Source organism: Oryctolagus cuniculus, chromosome 10 (genome assembly GCF_051225735.1).
Source record: "Oryctolagus cuniculus isolate XC-2025 breed Fujian yellow rabbit chromosome 10, ASM5122573v1, whole genome shotgun sequence".
Lineage (NCBI taxonomy): Eukaryota > Metazoa > Chordata > Mammalia > Lagomorpha > Leporidae > Oryctolagus > Oryctolagus cuniculus.
The window spans coordinates 23,929,897-23,937,097 of record NC_142876.1 but is presented as its reverse complement, the minus strand read 5'-3'; positions in this window follow the sequence as shown (position 1 = coordinate 23,937,097).

Genomic DNA, 7,201 nt, shown 5'->3' with positions numbered 1-7,201 from the left:
TCAATATTTTTTTAAAGATTTGTTTGTTTATTTGAAAAGTTACACAGAGAGAAGGAATGGGGAAAAGAGAGAGAGATCCTTCTGCTGCTTCACTCCCCAGACAACCACAATGGCCAGGGATGAGCTGGGCCAAAGCCAGGAGCCAGTAGTTTCTTGCACATCTCATGTGGCTGGCAGGGGCCCAAGTACTTGGGCCATCATCCACTGCTTTTCCAAGGCCATTAGCAGGGATCTGGATGAGAAATAGAACAGCTGGGATGCAAACTGATGCCTATATGGGACACTGACCCATAGGCAGCAGCTTTACCTGCTGTGCCACAATGCTGGCCCCTCCATGTCAATCTTACAGAAGTATTTTCCCCTCATTTTGCTAGCCTGGATACTATTAATTATAGGCAATTTATATAATATAATAGCATTAAAATACTTTGATTCTATTTAATTCACTCCTACATTTTATTTTCAACCAGTAATGATTTGTATTACAAATTATGACTGACTGGACTTTTCTCTCTGTGTTAAAGAAGATGTAGCTTTCACTATTTTCCAGTTATTCTACATTCTTGCTTCTAATTGTACCCATCCTTTCTAATTGGGATGGGAATGTTATGGAGTAAAGAAATATGTGTTTGTTTAAAGGATGAGAGGTTTTCCACCAATCAATTTATTTTTCCAGTTTAACATTATTTTCTTAATAGATATTTATTTTTCATATGTCTATCCAGTGGACTCTACATAATTTATTTTATTTTAATTTTACAATCATTAAGGAAACTGAAAATAGATCTTTGTAAAGATTAGGAGTGGGAATAGGAGAGGGAGAAGGAAGAAGGATTGGAACATGAGTGGGAGGGAGGTTAGGGTGGGAAGTATCACTATGTTCCTAAATCTGTATATTTGAAACACAAGAAACTTGTATAGCTTAAATAAAATTTTAAAAATATGGTTAAGTTTTTAATTACTTATTATTTTAAAAAGCACCTATGGGGCTTTCATCAGACCCAAATATCATACACATACTGAGAGTTTGAAAGATAATGAATCAACCTTTAAATCAACCAATTAAATATATTTATTTATTTATTTATTTTGAAAGTCAGAGTAAGAGAGAGGAAGAGACTATCAACTCGCTGGTTACACTCCCCAGATACTCGAAATGGCCAGGGCTGGGCAAGGCCAAAGCCAGGAACCAGGAGCTTCATCTGAGTCTCCTATATAATTGCAAAGGGCATAAGCACTTGGACCATCTTCTGCTGCTATCTCAGGCCATTAGTAGGGAGCTAGATTGGAAGTGGAGCAGTCAGACACAAATCAGCACCCATATGGGATTCTGGCATTGCCTGTGGTGGCTTTAAACTATGCCACAACACCAATCCCTACATCATTTATTTTAAATTGTATCCTGCCCCACTTCTCTGGGGATGTCTCCTTGTTATGAATCATGTGTTCCTACCTTTCAACAGAGAAACTTGTCTTCTTTTATCTTTAATTAATTAATTGATTAATTATTTCTATGTGTAACCAATGCCCCATCTGTGCTGTTACTCCATCTCTAACACAGGTACCCTTTTCTCCCCATTCAAACTACAAGATCTAATGTGGGTTGTTTCTCATGTCCTGCTCACCCTCTTCAGCCTAGTGGTTTCATATGCTATCAGAGTAAATGCATGCCTTGTTCTGTTCCACTTACTGGGATAGAAGTACTCAAGGGAGGACAAGGAAGGAAGAGAAAGAGCAATAGAGAAAGAGTGCTTGATATATTTTGATGTTTTGTAGTTTTCTCCATTCAAAGTTGACTTCAAACTTTTCCTTTTGACAAGGAAATTTCCATAACTGTTCCTGATTTGAAAGAAACATATCTCCATGTGGTAGAGATTTACTTATGTTAATGTGGTTATCTATCTTTTATTGATTCATATTTCAATGCTCTTGAATCATTGGCTTAATGTTCCTTATTATTTAGTTTGAAAAATATTAAACCCTTCTATTTTGAAATATTGCTCTGTTTATTCTCTCATCCTTCTTTTTAAAGATTTATTTATTTGAAAGAGTTACACCGAGAGAAGAGAGGCAGAGAGAGAGAGAGAGAGAGAGAGAGAGAGAGAGTCTTCCATCCAGTGGTTCATTCCCCAATTGGCTGCAACAGCAGGAGCTGCGCCAATCCGAAGCTGGGAGCCAGGAGTTTTTCCAGGTCTCCCACATGGGTGCAGGGGCCCAAGTACATGGGCCATCTTCTGCTTTCCCGGGCCAGATCAGAAGTGGATCAGAAGTGGATCAGAAGTGGAGCAGCCAGGTCTCGAACAGTGCCCATGTGAAATGTCGGCACTTCAGACCAGAGTGTTAAACCACTGTGCCAGAGCTCCAGCCCCTCTCATCCCTCTTTTGAGAGGACTATGTTTACATCTTGTCCATTTATACTATTATTGCTTATCCTTTTTGTCTTTCTGTAACTTTTCCTTTTTTGAACAGTTTTCTTTTTAAAGATTTGTTTTATTTATTTGAAAGACAAAGATACAGAGAGAGGTAAAGCCAGAGAGAGAGAGAGAGGTCTTCCATTCCACTGGTTCACTCCCCAAATGACCACAATGGCTGGAGCTGAGCTGCTCCAAAGCCAGAAGCAAGGAGCTTCTTCCAGGTCTCCCACATGGGTGCAGGGGACAAGGACTTGGGCCATCTTCTACTGCTTTCCCAGGCTATATCAAAGAGCTGGATTGGAAGAAAAGCAGCCAGGACTCCAACTGATGCCTATCTGGGATGCCGGAGCTGCAGTCTGGGGCTTTAACCCACTGTGCCATAGCGTCAGCCCCCTCTCTGTATCTTTCTGATATATCTTTTAGTTCATTTAGTTCATTAATAACTCTCTAGCTGTATCTAATTTGCCAATGAAAGCATCCATTGAATTCTTAAAGTCAAATTTTTTCAGCTTTATATTTTAAAATGTTTTATAGTTTCAGGTTTCTGTCAAATTTATTTTTGTTCTTAATATCTTGACAATGGTAATGGAAATCATAGAAGTTTTTAGGGTCTATATTTGAAAAATCATCAGAATGGTCATACTACCCAAAGCAATTTAAAGATTCCTGATCAAAATATCAAGGATCTTCTTCTCAGATCTAGAAAAAATAATGTTTAAAGTTCATATGGAAATGCAAGAGACACTGAATAGCTTAAGACTTAAGCAAGCAAAAAGCTGGAGGCATCACAATACCAAATTTCAAGACATACTTCATAACCATTGTAATCAAAACAACTGGTACTAGCACAAAAATAGACATACAGATCAATGGAACAGAATAGAAACACCAGAAATTAATCCACACATCTACAAACAGCTAATCTTTGATTAATGAGCTAAAATCAATCCCTGGATAAAGAAGTCTCTTCAACAAGTGGTGCTGGTAAAATTGACCTACACATAAAGAAGTATGAAACAAGACCCTTACTTTATACAAAAATCCACTCAAAATGGATCAAGCATCTAAATCTATGACCTGATACCATCAAATTACTAGAGGAAAACACCAGAGAAACTCTGCCTGAGCAACAAATTCTTGGAAAAGACCCCAGAAGAACAGACAATAAAAGCAAAACTAGACACATAAGAAAAAGTAGATATATGAAGCTAAGAAGCTTCTGCACTTCAGTGAAAACACTCAACAAAGTAAAGAGGCAACTGACAAAATGGGATAAAATATTTGCAAGTTGTACAATTGATAAAGGATTATTCTGAAGGATCTATAAAAAAGTCAAGAAACTCCACAACAACAAAACACAGTCCAGTTAAGAAATGGGCAAAAGACTCGAACAGGCATTTTTCAAAGGATGAAATTCAAATGGCCAACAGGCATATGAAAAAAAATGCTCAAGATCACTATGCATCAAGGAAGTACAAACAGAAACTACAATGTGTTTTCACCTAATCCCAATTAGAATGGCTATCATCCAAAAACCAAAAGACAATACATACTGATGAGGAGATGGGGGAAAAGGTATACTAACACACTATTGATCATAATGTAAACTAGTACAACCATTCGGGAATAGAGTCTGAAGATTCCTCAGAAATCGAAAATAGATCTACTCTATGACTCAGCAATCCCACTCCAGGGGATTTACCCAAAGGAAATGAAATCAGCATATGAGAGTTTGCTATGCCTTCATGTTTATAGCAGTTCAACTCACAATAGCTAAGGTAAGGAATCAGCTCATATGTCCATCAACTGATGATTGAATAAAGAAAATGGGATATATATATATATGTATATATATAAATATATATATGAAATGGAATATATATATTTAAAATGGGATATATATATATTTTTTTTTTTTTTGACAGGCAGAGTGGACAGTGAGAGAGAGAGACAGAGAGAGAAAGGTCTTCCTTTGCCGCTGGTTCACCCTCCAATGGCCGCCGCTGCAGCCGGCGCACCGCGCTGATCCTGGCAGGAGCCAGGAGCCAGGTGCTTTTCCTGGTCTCCCATGGGGTGCAGGGCCCAAGCACCTGGGCCATCCTCCACTGCACTCCCTGGCCATAGCAGAGAGCTGGCCTGGAAGAGGGGCAACCGGGACAGAATCCGGCGCCCCAACCGGGACTAGAACCCGGTGTGCCGGCGCCGCAAGGTGGAGGATTAGCCTATTGAGCCACGGCGCCGGCTCGAAATGGGATATATATTTAATGGGATATATATACATATACATATGTAGCAGGAAACCATTATGCTTATTGAAATGAACCAGTGTCAATGAGATGAATATCATATGTTTTCTCTGATATGTGGCAGTTAATACAGAATACAAAAAATGTATAGGAGTGAAATGGACACCTTGTGATATGATCATCATTTTCAGCCCTTGTTTATACTCCTGTGGAATTGTGGTCTTCCTACTTTTTACTTGCTGAATATTATGGCTAGTGGTGGATTAAGCCTGTGATTATAGATTTGATTAAAATTATGTTTTGGCAAAGACTAATGAGAAAAAAAGAAGGAAGGGAAGGAGGGAGTTGGGGGAAGGAGAGGGTAAGGGAGCTAACTATGGTTATCTTCATAGAACTTTAAAATACATGAAATCAGTTCTCTTTGTTAATTAAAAATGCTTATCAAAAATTTGATATGTCATCAAGACATGGGGATAATAACCTCACCTCTTAGAGGGACTGTGATCTTAGAGAGGCACTCCTACCAATAAAATAGGCACCTTTCCATAGAAGATGCCCATAATAGTACCTACTGGAGAGCTGAAAGTGCAGCAGATGCTGTCTGGGAGCTAACACTGTTAGGAGAGTGCAACGACATTTCCCAACAACAGATGGTGCTATTTGTTTTCTTATGTCTCCTCCATTATCCATAATTATCAGACTTATGTAATTAATATTCAAATAGTTAATTTTTATTCCTTAAGCAGTTGTTTTTTAAAATTTTGAATAATAAGGAGTATGTTTGTGATGCTAAAGTAATTAAGAACTACTTTTTGGAAGAACAATTTGGTCTGTTTTGTGTGTCATACTAGAAAAGAGAACCAGGCTAAATAGGTTGGAGTTACTAAGATGGCTTTGACTTAAAGTATAGAATATGATCAAGCAGTGAGAGTTACTCTAAAGGAAATGCTGAACCCTAAAATATGGATAGACTCATGGTCATGTCAATTACATATAGCGACCCTTACGTATAGTAAGGGTTCTCTTTCACTCATTGGAATCTAATCTTGGGGCTGGAACTGTGGCATAGTGGGTAAAGCCGCCACCTGAAATGATGGCATCGCGTTCGAACCCGGTGCTCCACTTCCAATCCAGCTCTCTGCTATGGCCTGGGAAAGCAGTAGAAGATGGCCCAAGTCCTTGGGTCCCTGCACCCTTGTGGGAGTCTCAGAAGAAGATCCTGGCTCCTGATTTCGGATTGGTACAGCTCTGGCTGATGCAGCCATCTGGGGAGTGAACCAGCAGATGGAAAACTCTCTCTCTCTCTCTCTTTCTCTCTAACTCTGACTTTCAAGTAAATAAATAAATCTTTATTAAAAAAAGCAATCTCATCTTAACGTTTAGCATACTTTTAAAACATGATTCATGGGGGCTGGTGTCGTGGCGCAATAGGTTAATTCTCCACCTACGGCGCCAGCAGCCCATATGGGCACCTGTTCTAGTCCCGGCTGCCCCTCTTCCAGTCTAGCTCTCTGCTATGGCCTAGGAAAGCAGTGGAGGATGGCTCAAGTGTTTGGGCCCCTGCAACCGCAAGGGAGACCAGGAGGAAGTAACTGGCTCCTGGCTTCAGATTGGCTCAGCTCCGGCCATTACAGCCATCTGGGTAGTGAACCAACGGAAGGAGGACCTTTGTCTCTGTCTCTCCCTCTCACTGTCTGTAACTCTACCTCTCAAATAAATAAATAAAATCTTTTTTAAAAAAGACATGATTTTTACATTTTTATATGCAAGAAATGAGTATTATTAATAATGAAACACTATTTTAGGACATTTGCCATTCTATGGGTCTGCTGTGTATCTCACTTCCCATGTTGGACCATTCTCTCCCTTTTTTATTCTATCAGCTAGTATTTGCAGACACTATTCTTGTTGATGTGATCCCTTTGGTTCTTAGTCCTATCATTATGATCAATTGTGAACAGAAATTGATCACTGGGACTAGTGAGATGGCATTGGTACATGCCACTTTGATGGGATTGAATTCGAATCCCCTGGTATGTTTCTAACTCTTCTGTTTGAGGTAAGTCAGCTTGAGCATGTCCCGAATTGCACATCTCTTCCCTCTCTTATTCCCACTCTTATATTTAACAGCGATCACTTTTCAGTTAAGTTTCAGCACTTAAGAAGAATTGTGTATTGATTACAGTATTCAACCAAAAGTATTAATTAGAACAAACAAACAAAAATACTAAGAGGGATAACATATTAATCTGCTCATCAACAGTCAGGTTGAAGGCTGATCAAGTCACCGTTTCTCATAGTGTTCATTTCACTTTAACAGGTTTCCTTTAAACTTTTAAAAATTGTATTTATTTATCTTATACTAGCCTTTTTATTTCAGAATACTTTTAAAATCTACAAAACAGAACTTATAAAGTAGTACAAAAAGTTCCTTTCTATGCCACACCTATCTTCACCTATTATTAACATCTTAAGTTAGTATAATAAATTTTTCACACTTGATAAACCATATCCAGCTTCCTTTATTATCTCATATTAGTG